A 14,548-nucleotide genomic window follows, 5' to 3' on the forward strand; every position below is an offset into this window, starting at 1 on the left:
CCACTGGTCTGTTCTTTATACCTGAATTTTGCCTTTTCAAGAATGTTGCACAAATGGGATCTCATTGTATGTGAATAGAAGTTATGTTTCTTTTAGGAAAATATCTGTGAGTCTATGTTTACCTTTATAGGAAGGTATAGGAAACAGTCAAACATTTTCCCTAGAGTTCCAGTTAGATTTCACCTTTGTTAGCACTGGTATTCCAAGTTTTTAAATTTATTTCCTCATTCTTGACTTTTGAAAGTTTAACATGTTCTGGATATAAATCTTTTGTCAGATATGTAATTTGCAAATATTTTCTTCCAGTTCAAGGCTTTTCTTTCTTAACAATGTGTTTGTAGAGCAAACATTTAAAATTTTCATAAAGTTTACATTACTAATATTTTCTCTTTTGTTTCTTGCTTTTGGAGTAAAATCTAAGAAATCTTTGCCTAACTCAGTGTCACAAAGATTTTCTCCTGTTTTCTTCTAAATGCTTTATTGATTTACACTTTATATTTATATCCATGATATATTTTGAATTAATATTTCATACCAAATGTAAAAATATAGACTCATATGTATTTTTTATATGTAGCTATGCACCTAATTGTTCCAGGATTGCATGTGTTTGTGTGTGTGTGCTTGCATGCATGTGTTTGATAATAAAAGATGAACATGCTTGTTTCTATTAGTCAAATGGGATTTGATTCTTTTTGGTCAGGAGTTAAAAAACAGAACCTATATGTTTTATCCACCTCAATGGAAGTTTAGCAGCTCAAACACACGGGCCATAAATCCCCCTGTTACAATAGTGTAATGGCATATGTCTCTGATGCCCTGGCTCTTGTTGGGGGGGAGCAACAGAAGGAAATTTTATATTGAAGTAGCATAATTTTCTATTTTGTATTACCTTTTAGTAGATTGTGTGATTTTAGAATAATTATTTTAGCAAAGTTTCTATGAAAAAAAGGTTTTTTTCTGCATATTGATCAGATGAGGCTGTCAGGTGAGAGGATCAGAGATGTAGGGTTCTTTTTTCCCTGACAGGGCGTTAGAATAAGGAAGCTCTGTGGACTGACTGCTGGATTCCACCTATGGTTTAGAATCGCACTGCACATAAATCAGGTTTATCAATTCTCCTAAGCTTTCATCCACAGGCAAAACCTTTTCTTCTAATGTGTTTAGTGATAATTCTTTGTGTCTGGACACAGTGTCAAGTAGTGAAGAAGAGTTAAGTTACTAAGGTTCTGTTGAATTATAGCACAGAACCTAGTGTTTTACATGTTTCCTTATTCAATTTAGCTTCACATCAGTCTGGTGGGTATGAGTATCCCATTTCCATAGTAGAGGAAACTGAAACTTAAGAGAATGAAGAGCTTGTTCACAATCACACACCTGGAAAACAAAGGAGCCAGGTATCAAACACAATAATTATGCCTTCAAAGTCTGGAGTGAAATCCAAGAGTAATCCGACCCCGTAAATCTTAAAGTCCCTTTTTCTTAACAGCATTCTCATTGTTGGTGAGAAATGACCTTTTCTTGCTTTAGCAAGCTTGTTGCTTAGTCCAGAGTCCCCAGGATTGAAGTCCTTTGGCTTCTGTGTTCTGGTTGGCCTGGGTGAAGGTGAACTCTTCTTTGTCCTGTTCTAGTATGTTCTAACAATTAGAGCTGTGCTAGGCCATGGAGCCTTATAGACTTGGCACTGAAGGAATTAAAAAGAAATAATGAACTCTCTGTCTCTATCATAAGGGAGGAAAGGAACAGCCTGAAAAAGAAGGAAACTTCATCTTGCACTTTCAGTGAGCTTTGGACTATGTGTCTGGTAGCCGTGGGGATAACATATCTACAGTTGAACTGGCCTCCCGGACTGAAAAATACCAGATTCTATACCAAGATTTCCCCTCGCCAAAAAGAACATAATAATCCCCTATGTAGTCAAACACCTTTGTAATCTTTATGGCACCCATTGGTGTAGACTACAATGTATAACCAGGTGACCCTTCTGATTATGAATCACGGCTGTAACTGATTGTATCTCCCTTTAACACTTTCCAGGCTAGGTTTAAGGGGATGTGGGCTTGAACAGTACACTTAAGGTATATAAGGTTTTCACAAAAGTTGGTCAGGGTCCTTGACTAAAAGGAGACTCTGCCTTGGGCCTGCCAGTGTGATAAACTGCACTCCACTATCTACATTGTCCTTCTGAGTAAGTTTGTTTCCCAGAATGCATGGCTACAACAATCAGACGGATCTTCTACCTTAGAGAGTGCTACAAAGGGACAGACAAAATCAAACAATTAAAAATTCGTGCCCATTTATGCTCAGCAAGGAGGACTTTTTAGTTCACTTCAGTCACTCAGTCATGTCCGACTCTTTGTGACTCCACGGATTGCAGCATGCCATGCTCCCCTGTCCACCACCAACTCCTGAAGCTTGCTCAAACTTATGTCCATTGAGTTGGTGATGAAATCCAACCATCTCATCCTCTGTCATCCCCTTCTCTTCCTGCCTTCAATCTTTCCCAGCATCAATGTCTTTTCAAATGAGTCAGTTCTTTGCATAAGGTGGCCAAAATATTGGAGTTTCAGCTTCAGTATCCGTCCTTCCAATGGATATTCAGGACTGGTTTGATCTAGCAGTCCAAGGGACTCTCAAGAGTCTTCTCCAACACCACAGTTCAAAAGCATCAATTCTTCAGAACTCAGCTTCCCTTGTGGCTCAGCTGGTAAATAATTCACCTGCAGTGCAGGAGACCTGGGTTTGATCCCTGGGTTGGGAAGATCCCCTGGAGAAGGGAAAGGCTAGCCACTCCAGTATTCTGGTCTGGAGAATTCCATGGACTGTATAGTCTACGGGGTTGCAAAGAGTTGGACATGACTGAGCGACTTTCCCTTTCCCTTTCAACATTCTTTATAGTCCAACTCTCACATCCATACATGACTACTGGAAAAACCATAGCTTTGACTAGATGGACCTTTGTTGGCAAACTGATGTCTCTGCTTTTTAATATGATGTCTAGGTTGTTCATAGCTTTTCTACCAAGGAGCAAACGTCTTTTACTTTCATGGCTGCAGTCACCATCTGCAGTGATTTTGGAGCCCCCCAAAATAAAGTCTGTCACTGTTTCCACTGTTTCCCCATCTATTTCCCATGAAATGATGGGACCGTATGCCATGATCTTTGTTTCCTGAATGTTGAGTTTTAAGTCAACTTTTTCACTCTCGTCTTTCACTTAATCAAGTGGCTCTTTAGTTCTTCTTCAACCTTGATGTACTCCTTTTCCTATTTGGAAGTAGTCTGTTGTTACATGTCCAGTTCTAACGGTTGCTTCTTGACCTGCATAGAGATTTCTCAGGAGACAGGTCAGGTGGTCTGTTATTCCCATTTCTTTCAGAATTTTCCACAGTTTATTTTGATCCACACAGTCAAAGACTTTGGCATAGTCAATAAAGCAGAAAAAGAAAAGTAAAAGGAAAGGAAAATGAAGTCACTCTGTTGTGTCCGACTCTTTGCGACCCCATGGACTGTAGCCTACTAGGCTCCTCTGCCCATGGGATTTTCAGGCAAGGGTACTGGAGTGGGTTGCCATTCCTTTCTACAGGGGATCTCCCCAACCCAGTGATCGAAGCCGGGTCTCCCACATTGCAGGCAGTTGCTTTACCATCTGAGCCACGAGGGAAGCAAATAAAGCAGAAGTAGATGACTGTGTGGATCACAATAAACTGTGGAACATTCTGAAAGAGATGCGAATACCAGACTACCTGACCTGCCTCTTGAGAAACCTGTATGCAGGTCAGGAAGCAACAGATACAACTGTACATGGAACAACAGACTGGTTCCAAATAGGAAAAGGAGTATGTCAAGGTTGTATATTGTCACCCTGCTTATTTAACTTATATGCAGAGTACATCATGAGGAACGCTGGGCTGGAGGAAGCACAAGCTGGAATCAAGATTGCTGGGAGAAATATCAATAACCTCAGATATGCAGATGACACCACCTTATGGCAGAAAGTAAAGAGGAACTCAAAGGCCTCTTGATGAAAATGAAAGAGGAGAGTGAAAAGGTTGGCTTGAAGCTCAACATTCAGAAAACAAAATCATGGCATCCAGTCCCATCACTTCATGGGAAATAGATGGGGAAACAGTGGAAACAGTGTCAGGCTATTTTTTTTGGGCTCCAAAATAACTGTGGATGCTGATTGCAGCCATGAAATTAAAAGACGCTTACTCCTTGGAAGGAAAGTTATGATCAACCTAGATAGTATATTAAAAAGCAGAGACATTACTTTGCCAACCAAGGTCCGTCTAGTCAAGGCTATGGTTTTTCTCGTGGTCATGTATGGATGTGAGAGTTGGACTGTGAAGAAAGCTGATTGCTGAAGAATTGATGCTTTTGAACTGTGGTACTGGAGAAGACTCTTGAGAGTCCCTTGGACTGCAAGGAGATCCAACCAGTCCATCCTAAAGGAGATCCATCCTGGTGTTCATTGGAGGGACTGATGCTAAAGCTGAAACTCCAATACTTTGGCCACCTCATGTGAAGAGTTGACTCACTGGAAAAGAGTCTGATGCTGGGAGGGATTGGGGGCAGGAGGAGAACAGGACGACAGAGAATGAGATGGCTGGATGGCATCACCGACTTGATGGACATGAGTTTGAGTGAACTCCGGGCTTTGGTGATGGACAGGGAGGCCTGGCGTGCTGTGATTCATAGGGTCGCAAAGAGTCAGACAAGACTGTGCGACTGAACCGAACTGAACTAAACTGAGATGTTTTTCTGGAACTCTCTTGGTTTTTTAATGATCCAATAGATGTTGGCAATTTGATCTCTGCTTCCTCTACCTTTTCTAAATCCAGCTTGAACATCTGAAAGTTCACAGTTCACTTACTATTGAAGCTTGGCTTGGAGAATTTGAATATTACTTTGCTAGTGTGTGAGATGAGTGTAATTGTGTGGTAATTTGAACATTCTTTGTCATTGCCTTTCTTTGGACAATTAATTTACCTAATTTAACCTTTAAAAATGTCACCTTCACTTCCAACCTCAGTAATAAATATACTTTTTCTGATTTAATTTTAGAAGCTTCCGTATTTACCCTCAGCCACTGCTTCCCTTTAGGGTTGAGTTGGGTTAGGGAAGGAGAAAAGAAAGCTAGCTAAAAAGCTTTTAGAGATTATCTTTTCTTTGGCTTTTACTAGCATTAACTTCCAGGATAATTTGATTCATTCAGTATACATAAACATATTCTTCTTTATGGAGGGTGGAATGGTAGGGTTGAAGGAGAATAGTGAATCAATGATAAGTTAATAAAACCAAACCCTATGAAGAGTATCCAGCAAAGGAGGACGTCCCATGATTAAAACAAATGATTTCAGAGGCTGTTGCTGATGGAATTGCATATCTTTTGCTTTGAAGTTGCCTGATATAAGGGACTGTACACTTCACCTGCACTCATCTCTCTAGCACCTTGCTGGAGACCGGGGCTGTTCAAATTTGTATGTGCATTCAGATCACCTGGGAGTCTTGCTTGACTGGAGATACGATTCATCTAGCCTGGGGTGGGCTTGGGATTGTGCTTTTTTTTATAGCTTTCAGGTGATGCTGATAGTATCAATCCTTAGGTCTGCATTTTGAGTAGCAAGACTGTTGAAGTTTGATCCCTGAAAGTATAATCTTTTAAGGACTTTATATGGAAAACATTTCCCATGTTTACATATACTATACCTATATAAAAAGAAATTTTAGGTTTTTTTTTTTTTATGAAAGACTTAGACTAAGTATTTATATATAAGGAAGGCAAAATGAATGGTAACACCTACAAATCATGACTTAGTTCATGCTAGGTATTGTGCTAAGGATTTTACATATGTTATTCAGTTCTCATATCCTGGATGAGAGATCTAAATTATCATTTACATTTGTAGATGGATAAATTAAGGTGACTCAGTAGTAAAGAATCCACCTGCCAATGTGGGAGCTGCGGGTTCAATCCCCGGGTTGGGAAGATCCTTTGGCAGAGGAAGTGGCAACCTACTCCAGTATTCTTGCCTGGAGAATCCCCATAGACAGAGGAGCCTGGTAGGCTACAGTCCATGAGGTTGCAAAGAGTTGAATGTGACTTAATGACTATGCTCACACAAATCAAGGTGTAAAGCAATATTTACATAATGTCCTGAGGCCACACATCTAACCTTAGAAGCTGTATTCAGACTTTGGTTGTTGGCCTCTAAAACCTGTGTTGTTACTAACCGCTCTATTATTAAATACTGGATAGTAGTTAAAATGATTGTTTAATGCAATCTAAAGATGGAGGGCATGAACATTACAGTCAAATGTGGATTTGAGTCCGAGTCTTCCATTTACTGCCTGTTTGAACCTGAGAAAAATCTTGCAGTTCCATTTTTTCTATTTGAAAGTGGAGATGAAACCTGCCCTGCTTTTCTCTCCACTTTAAAGGAGTGAAGATCAAATCAGATCATGATGTGACGTGTTTTGTAAATTGCAAGACAGCACACTCAGGTAGTTTTCTCTTCTTTCCAAATATTTCTTATCTACTTGCAGGTTAAGAACAGACATGATGTCTTAAAAAATTAAATAACTGGCTTGGTCTCGTTTGATACTTGCAGTTAGGAGAAGTTTCAAGGAAATAGGAAGTTGGCTGCAAGGTCACAGCATGAAGTTAAAACATGTATAATTCAAGGCAGTCAGTAGTTTCCTGGCCAGCCCTGGGTCTCTTTCCTTCTCTTCCATTTGAAGAGGGTGGTGCAGATGATCTCTATAGTCCTTCGCAGATCTAACCTAACAGCTGAGTTTTTGTATGTATGTATGTATGAATGTTTACATTTGTCTTTTTAAAAATTTTATTTTTATTGGAGTAGAATTATAATGAGTTAATTACTGCTGTACAGTAAAGTATAAATAACTCAGTTATACACACATTCTTTTTCATATTCTTTTCCAATATTAAAGGATATTGAATATAGTTTCCTGTGCTATACAGTAGGACCTTGTTGTTTATCCATTGCATATGTACCAGTTTGCATCTGCTCATTCCAAACTCCTAATTCAACCCATTTCTGCCCCCTTCCCCTTGGCAACCACAAGTCTATTCTCTATGTTCCTGATTCTAACAGCTGAGTTTTTGATTTTCACTTTCAGTTTATATCTCCCAATTGGTTAGGTGTCATGAGGATGTCATATGGATGATCACGAGGATGATGATTTTGGCACTTTGCCTCTGTTTCTTTGTGAATAACTTTTCTCAGATTCTAGTAAAGGAATTTCTCTTCTTAGAGGCTGCAAGTGGTTTTCATTCTAAGTACATTCAAAAGTAGGAATGAACTTACCGAGATGATAAAATAAGGTATGCTTTGCAGGCTGGGATTTAAGGGGATTACTGGTCAGTACTCAGTATTTAAGATAGCTGGCTGTTTTAGGGAAATGTGACATGCAACCTAATTTTAGTAGATATTACAAATCTCGGAGCCCAGGAGAAGAAGCAGGAGCAGAGTTATATGGTTTGCTCTTATGGAGTCAGAGGAAAACCATGAACAGAATAAATTCCTGAACTCCATGGGTAAAGTGTAGAAGTGAAATTTTGCCATGACTGAGGAGACCCAGGAGCCAGACAAGTGCTCCAGGAGACAAATGAACAGCTCAGATGCCTGTAACACAGCACGAAAAATAGAAGGGGTGTGCTTTTTACAAATAATAAGACTGTTGCTGTTACTAAGTCACTTCAGTAGTGCCTGGCTCTTTGTGACCTTATGAACTGTAGCTCACCAGACTCCTCTGTCCATGGGATTCTCCAGGCAAGAACCCTGAAGTGGTTGCCAGACCCTCCTCCAGGGGATCTTCCCAACCCAGGAATTGAACCTGAGTCTCCTGTGTCTGTTGCACTGCAGTTGGATTCTTTACCTTTGAGCCTCTGGGGAAGCCCACAAATAATAATAAGTGCTATTTAATGCTTTTCAACTTTTACATTGCCATTAAAGATAACACTGCATTTCATTATCCTGACAATATTCCTTTATTGTAGAAATATGAATCTCCATTCTACAAGTGGAGAAATGAAGCAGTGAAGCCTTAAAGAGGTTAATTTATTTACCCCTGAAGTGGAGAAACAAGAAACTCTAAATTCCAAGCATTTCCCACTATGTACTGTAGCCTCTTTTGAGTCAAAGTTATTGAAATGTATTCATTCCACAAAGCAGTAAAACTGTCTATTAAAAATTATTTCGTAAATTTATTCTTCTAGTTCCAAAAATGAATTCTCTCCACTTAGATTATGTTAGCTTCAGTTCCCACAGCTGCTCTTGGAGAATTCAGAATCCCTTCCTCCCGGCATCGGTATTGCTGTCCTCCAAATTCCCACATCTGTACTGTACACTGGTCCAGGCAGTGTACAAGGAAAGAACTTTATCTTCTTGCTGGGGGAGGAAGAAAAATCAGGTCTTCCAGAATGCTTGTGGATCTTTATAGATATTTTCCACAATGTCTAGAGTATCCAGGGGGTAACAATGGTAAAAATGAAGCTCCTGTAGATTGACTAAAATTTCAAATGTATGAAAACAATATTTGCGAAGACAATAAAAAGGCAAAGACCCCATAGCTATCATAAGGGAAATCATTACCTTGTTGAGGATGTTATGTTTCCTCATGCCCAAGGCAGTTTATTTTTCATGATTTTCCACCCAACTCTAACATTTACAAATTACTCAGATCTGTAGAATATTTTTATTGTGTTCTCTGTTTACTTGACACCCTAGCTTAAATATGGTGAAAATTAGTAGATAGATGTCTTAAAGGAGAGTTTGAAGAGTGTTAGTGTCTTATAGCAATTGTCTTTCTGCTCAAGTGACTGTCATTGGATTGCTGATATCCACAGGCTGAGGTCCCTCCACCCTCTGGGTCTACCCATGCTTCCACTCGAGAGGAAGAGTGAAGTGCCCTGGGCCAAGTCTGACCTGGATTAGGAAGCAGTTTCACAGCTGCAGTCTTCAATTTCTGATCGAAAAGCTCATGGTGCAAGGACTGTCTATGTTTTAATGTTGTTAAAAAGACAATGTTCTTCATATTCTAAACATTTTGAAGAGTTTAGAGAAATAACACTTTACAGAAATAAACAGTACAATAAAAGAGCAATGGGTACATTTTACAACTGAAGTCCTTGGGCTCAGGTGGCCTTTTTATGCTCAGATAACTTTATTCTGCATTTGATTTGTGTTGTTAGGATCAGGCAAGTATGAACTATTCCAGGACTGTCAGTTCTTGCCAGTTTTTGGCCTTTGGTTAATGCATTGGCTCATTTGCTTGCTTTTGCTTTCTCTGTCTCTATGCGTTGGACTTGGCCTACTGGGCTGCTTGCTTGCTAGCTTATTCTGAAAAGAGAAAAAGAGGCAAATAGCATAAAGTCCTATTTTTAAAAGTGGAAAACTACAAACTGAAATTAGGACCTAATGCTTCCTTGTAACATGTGTGTCTTCTTCCCCAAACACATTATCAATGGAAACTGGCCTCATAGTGGTAAGAAAGAAAGAAACAATAAGCACATTTTCTAAATGGTGATTTAGCTATCTATGCAAGATTCCTAGTAATTGTAGGGGAACCTTTCATCTTACCCACTTCTTGTCTTCTGGAAGTAATATATTTGTGTTTGGAAACCAGTGCTTTCTTGAATATGTTATAGTAATTTTATTTGGGGAAAAAAAACTGGTGTTAACTTTGATTTAGTCAGTTAAGTGTTCTATTGTTTTTTTTCTATCTATAAAAGAAAAATCACATCTCATCTACAACAGAACAATGTATTGTGGAAAGGAAAATGTAAATTCAATTAGAAGAGTCATAGGAATAACAATAGAAGTTATTATTTTAAGGTTAGTTTTGTGTGTAACTCATAATTCTGACATCATGTATTTTTCACAGGTAAGTGTTTTAGATGTTTTGGATGTAGAAATATTCATTTTACTATATCACATGAAAACTTTGCCATTCCATAATTTCCACTTGTTAGCAGGATATATGATTTTTAGGTTGTTATAGCAACTTTATTATATCTATTAATATACTCCAATTAATTTTAGAATGATAAAAGTTTTTATTAATCTTTGAAATGAGATACTATTAAAGTATTCCATATAATGGCAAAACTAAACTATGGTAATGATGTCAGAATAGTACCTCCCTCTGGGGAGAGTTGACCATCTGGTGATGTCCATGTGTAGAGTCTTCTCTTGTGTTGTTGGAAGAGGGTGTTTGCTATGACCAGTGCATTCTCTTGACAAAACTCTATTAGCCTTTGCCCTGCTTCATTCCGTGCTCCAAGGCCAAATTTGCCTGTTACTCCAGGTGTTTCTTGACTTCCTACTTTTGCATTCCAGTCCCCTATAATGAAAAGGACATCTTTTGTGGGTGTTAGTTCTAAAAGGTCTTGTAGGTCTTCATAGAACCGATTAACTTCGGCTTCTTCAGCATTACTGGTTGGGGCATAGGCCTGGATTACTGTAATATTGAATGGTTTGCCTTGGAAATGAACAGAAATCATTCTGTCATTTTTAAGATTGCATCCAAGAACTGCATTTCGGACTCTTTTGTTGACCATGATGGCTACTCCAATTCTTCTAAGGGATTCCTGCCCACAGTAGTAGATATAATGGTCATCCGAGTTAAATTCACCCATTCCAGTCCATTTTAATTCACTGATTCCTAGAATGTCTATGTTCACTCTTGTCATCTCCTGTTTGACCACTTCCAATTTGCCTTGATTCATGGACCTGACGTTCCAGGTTCCTATGCAATATTGCTCTTTACAGCACCGGACCTTGCTTCTATCACTGGTCACATCCACAACTGGGTATTGGTTTTGCTTTTTCTCCATCCCTTTATTCCTTCTAGAGTTAGTTTTCCACTGAGCTCCAGTAGCATACTGGGAACCTACCAACCTGGGGAATTCCTCATTCAGTATCCTATCATTTTGCCTTTTGATAATGTTCATGGGGTTCTCAAGGCAAGTATAGTGAAGTGGTTTGCCATTCCCTTCTCCAGTGGACCACATTCAGCTGTGGTCCATGTGATCAGATCGGCTAGTTTCCTGTGATTATGATTTCAGTTTGTCTGCCCTCTGATGCCCCCTCGCAATACCTGCCGTCTTATTTGGGTTTCTCTTACCTTGGTCGTGGAAAATCTCTTCACAGCCGCTCCAGCAAAGTGCAGCCGCTGTACCTTACCTTGGATGAGGGGTATCTCCTCAAGGCCGCCCCTCCTGACCTTGAACGTGGAGTAGCTCCTCTCGGCCCTCCTGCGTCCGCGCAGCCACCGCCTGTTGGACGTGGGTAGCTCCTCTCGGCCGACGGCCCTGGCCTCAGGCGTGGGGTAGCTCCTCACGGCCGCACCTCTTTGCGTGGTTCATTGCGCCGGGGCCGGCGTTTCTCGCATCTGCGCCGCCGGGGCCAGAGAAGACTCTACACATGGACATCACCAGATGGTCAACACTGAAATCAGATTGATTATATTCTTTGCAACCAAAGATGGAGAAGCTGTATACAGTTAGCGAAAACAAGACCAGGAGCTGACTGTGGCTCAGATCATGAACTCCTTATTGCCAAATTCAGACTTAAATTGAAGAAAGTAGGGAAAACCACTAGACCATTCAGATATGACCTCAATCAAATCCCTTATGATTATACACTGGAAGTGAGAAATAGATTTAAGGGAATAGATCTAATTGATAGAGTGCCTGATGAACTCTGGACGGAGGTTCGTGACATTGTACAGGAGACAGGGACCAAGACCATCCCCATGGAAAAGAAATGCTAAAGAGCGAAATGGCTGTCTGAGGAGGCCTTACAAATAGCTGTGAAAAGAAGAGAGGCGAAAAGCAAAGGAGAAAAGGAAAGATATAAGCATCTGAATGCAGAGTTCCAAAGAATAGCAAGGAGAGATAAGAAAGCCTTCCTCAGTGATCAATGCAAAGAAATAGAGGAAAACAACAGAATAGGAAAAACAAGAGACCTCTTCAAGAAAAATTAGAGATTCCAAGGGAATATTTCATGCAAAGATGGGCTCGATAAAGGACAGAAATTGTATGGACCTAACAGAAGCAGAAGATATTAAGAAAAGGTGGCAAGAATACACAGAAGAACTGTACAAAAAAGATCTTCACGACCAAGATAGTCACAATAACGTGATCACTGACCTAGAGCCAGACATCTTGGAATGTGAAATCAAGTGGGCCTTAGAAAGCATCACTACAAACAAAGCTAGTGGTGGTGATGGAATTCCAGTTGAGCTATTTCAAGTCTTGAAAGATGATGCTGTGAAAGTGCTGTACTCAATATGCCAGCAAATTTGGAAAACTCAGCGCTGGCCACAGGACTGGAAGAGGTCAGTCTTCATTCCAATCCCAAAGAAAGGCAATGCCAAAGAATGCTCAAACCACCGCACAATTGCACTCATCTCACACGCTAGTAAAGTCATGCTCAAAATTCTCCAAGCCAGGCTTCAGCAGTATGTAAACCGTGAACTCCCAGATGTTCAAGCAGGTTTTAGAAAAGGCAGAGGCACCAGAGATCAAATTGCCAACATCCGCTGGATCATGGAGAAAGCAAGAGAGTTTCAGAAAAACATCTATTTCTGCTTCATTGACTATGCCAAAGCCTTTGACTGTGTCGATCACAGTAAACTGTGGAACATTCTGAAAGAGATGGGAATCCCAGACCACCTGACCTGCCTCTTGAGAAACCTGTATGCAGGTCAGGAAGCAACAGTTAGAACTGGCCATGGAACAACAGACTGGTTCCAAATAGGAAAAGGTGTACGTCAAGGTTGTATATTGTCACCTTGCTTATTTAACTTCTATGCAGAGTACATCATGAGGAACGCTGGGCTGGAGGAAGCACAAGCTGGAATCAAGATTGCTGGGAGAAATATCAATAACCTCAGATATGCAGATGACACTACCCTTATGGCAGAAAGTGAAGAGGAACTCAAAAGCCTCTTGATGAAAATGAAAGAGGAGAGTGAAAAGGTTGGCTTGAAGCTCAACATTCAGAAAACAAAGATCATGGCATCTGGTCCCATCACTTCATGGCAAATAGATGGAGAAACAGTGGAAACAGTGTCAGACTTTATTTTTTTGGGCTCCAAAATCACTGCAGATGCTGATTGCAGCCATGAAATTAAAAGATGCTTGCTCCTTGGAAGGAAAGTTATGACCAACCTTGATAGTATATTAAAAAGCAGAGACATTACTTTGCCAACCAAGGTCCGTCTAGTCAAGGCAATGGTTTTTCCCGTGGTCATGTATGGATGTGAGAGTTGGACTGTGAAGAAAGCTGATCGCCTAAGAATCGATGCTTTTGAACTGTGGTGTTGGAGAAGACTCTTGAGAGTCCCTTGGACTGCAAGGAGATCCAACCAGTCCATTCTAGAGGCGATCAATCCTGGGTGTTCATTGGAAGGACTGATGCTAAAGCTGAAACTGCAATACTTTGGCCACCTCATGCGGCGAGTTTACTCACTGGAAAAGACTCTGATGCTGGGAAAGATTGGGGGCGGGAGGAGAAGGTGACGACGGAGAATGAGATGGCTGGATGGCATCACCGACTCTGTGGACATGAGTTTGAGTGTACTCCGGGAGTTGGTGATGGACAGGGAGGCCTGGCGTGCTGTGATTCATGGGGTTGCGGAGAGTCGGACACGACTGAGCGACTAAACTGAACTGGGGAGAGGATGGACTGGGAAGAGACACAAGTGAACTTTCTGAATGCAAGAAATGTTCTATGTCTTGATCCATATGTGGTGACTACATAATGTAAGCTTATCTAAAATGTACTTGATGTTTGTATATTTACTGTATATATATATAAAATCCCTCAGCCAACACAAAGGAGAGGAGGAGAAGGATGTCTCTAGAGATATAACGTTTAAAATTATGTGAAATGAGAAACCAGAACTATAAAGGTGTCATAGAAATACAAGAAAATATTCTTAAGTTATCTTTTAAAACTTTGAATAGAGTTACAGATTTTGCCATTTGTTATAAACTGGTGTATGTAATTTAACCAGAACCATGAGAAAGTTGGTATTGTGTGAATTTTGAGGCACTTTCAACATGTTGTAGGAGTGATGTGGACTTTCTTGAGTTTTACACATTCATAAGTGAATGGTCTGTATCTCGTGCCTTTGTTGGTTTTCTGTGAGCTGTAGTTTCCGGGAAGTGAGCAGCTCTCATTCCTGTAACTCTTGTACCCCAGTCATTCGTGTGCCTCCTTCTTGAGGATTCAGTGCGGCTGCAGTGCTGTTACCCCTCTGATAGGAACTCTAACAGTGTAAAGCCCCAAAGATCTGTTACTTATTTTTATTTTATATTGTACTATATTTTATTTACAGTGTTGTGTTTGTTTCAGGTGTATAGCAAAATGATACAGTCACATATATGAATTAACAAAAGCAGTTCCCGTCTTTTGTTGGGGAGCTCGTGGTTTATAATATAAATGGCATTATTTTGAGAGAGGGATAACTTAGGTATGGCATTGGGTTTTTTTTCTTTTTGCAGCTTGAGGCA

This window comes from Moschus berezovskii, chromosome 10 (genome assembly GCF_049115385.1).
Source record: "Moschus berezovskii isolate FMDL1 chromosome 10, NW_MosBer_1.0, whole genome shotgun sequence".
Lineage (NCBI taxonomy): Eukaryota > Metazoa > Chordata > Mammalia > Artiodactyla > Moschidae > Moschus > Moschus berezovskii.